Source organism: Triticum dicoccoides, chromosome 3B (genome assembly GCF_002162155.2).
Source record: "Triticum dicoccoides isolate Atlit2015 ecotype Zavitan chromosome 3B, WEW_v2.0, whole genome shotgun sequence".
NCBI lineage: Eukaryota > Viridiplantae > Streptophyta > Magnoliopsida > Poales > Poaceae > Triticum > Triticum dicoccoides.
In genome coordinates this window covers 87908038-87909207 of record NC_041385.1, presented here as the reverse complement: position 1 = coordinate 87909207, position 1170 = coordinate 87908038, and positions in this window count along the sequence as shown.

Genomic DNA, 1170 nt, shown 5'->3' with positions numbered 1-1170 from the left:
GGACCCTGGGCCGGTAGCCAAGAGCTAGAGGTAGATGAAGATCAACCGGCAGAGAGGTGACTAGGCAGGAAAACTCGCTGGTGAATTAGCACCAGCTAGTGTGCTTGTGATGCTAAAGATCGAGGATGGTACGTGCTGCTAGTAAGTGGCGTGTTGGGGGTGGGGTGCGGTGGGGAAAGCATGGATGGATCAGATCATGGGTCCTCGCGGTACAGAGGCGAGGTTGCACTGCACTATGGGAGGGCACAGTCCCTTTGAATTCTGGTCACAAGGGGCGGAAGGGTCGCGGTGCCACGGGCGTGCATGGAACCCGTACTTTGTCGATCGATTCGAGAATCCCGCACTGTCTGTCTGGCCCCATCGCCATGGGTGGGGTGGGGGTGGGGCTGCCCAGCTGTTTTTATCAGCGCTGCCGTTGCGCTTTCAGTTTCCGTCTTTCAAACCCGGCCTTCTCGATCACAGGATCAGCGTCTGCTTTGCTATCTGGTGTGGCGCAAACAAGCAGAGATAATAGTTGCCAAATATAGAATCACTGACCTGTACCCCTGCAGAGTCCCACGTTGATTGTCGAGCACATGACCGTGTTTCTGCTGCTTTGATTATTGGGGCCGATCATCCCCGGCCGTGACATGATCATCACCTGACGCCATTTCATAATAATTATAAGCATTACCCTTGGCTGCATCTGGCCCCTGTGCGAGTGTGTTTGTGTGGAGCCGTGGCTGTTCCTGTCAATCAGTTTCTGTGCTGGCCTATCACAAGTCGAGGTTAATTAGGTGACCGGCATACCAAGGAGGATATAGTAAATTAGAAGACCTCTTGTGCAGTTTTCATCACTCGCAGGGAAACAGAAGAATGTAGATGTTGCGCTGCTTATACACTGAGCCCACCGCATCTTCATGTGTCCAAGGCTCTAAGCTGGTGACTGTTTTCAATCGTCCATATATATCCTCCTGCATGTAAGCCCCTCGTATTTTTTTTCTCCACCCTCCTCAAAGGACCATTGGTGGCATGCATGGCAATCAAGTCCAATCTCAATCCATCTCCTTTTTTAGCAGGCTAAACTTGGATCAAATCCCAGAATATATGATGAATTGCGTAAAAATGCATTTGCTTCGATTGTAAGTTCCCTATGAAATAGTATCTGGTTTGCTATAAAGCATAATCACC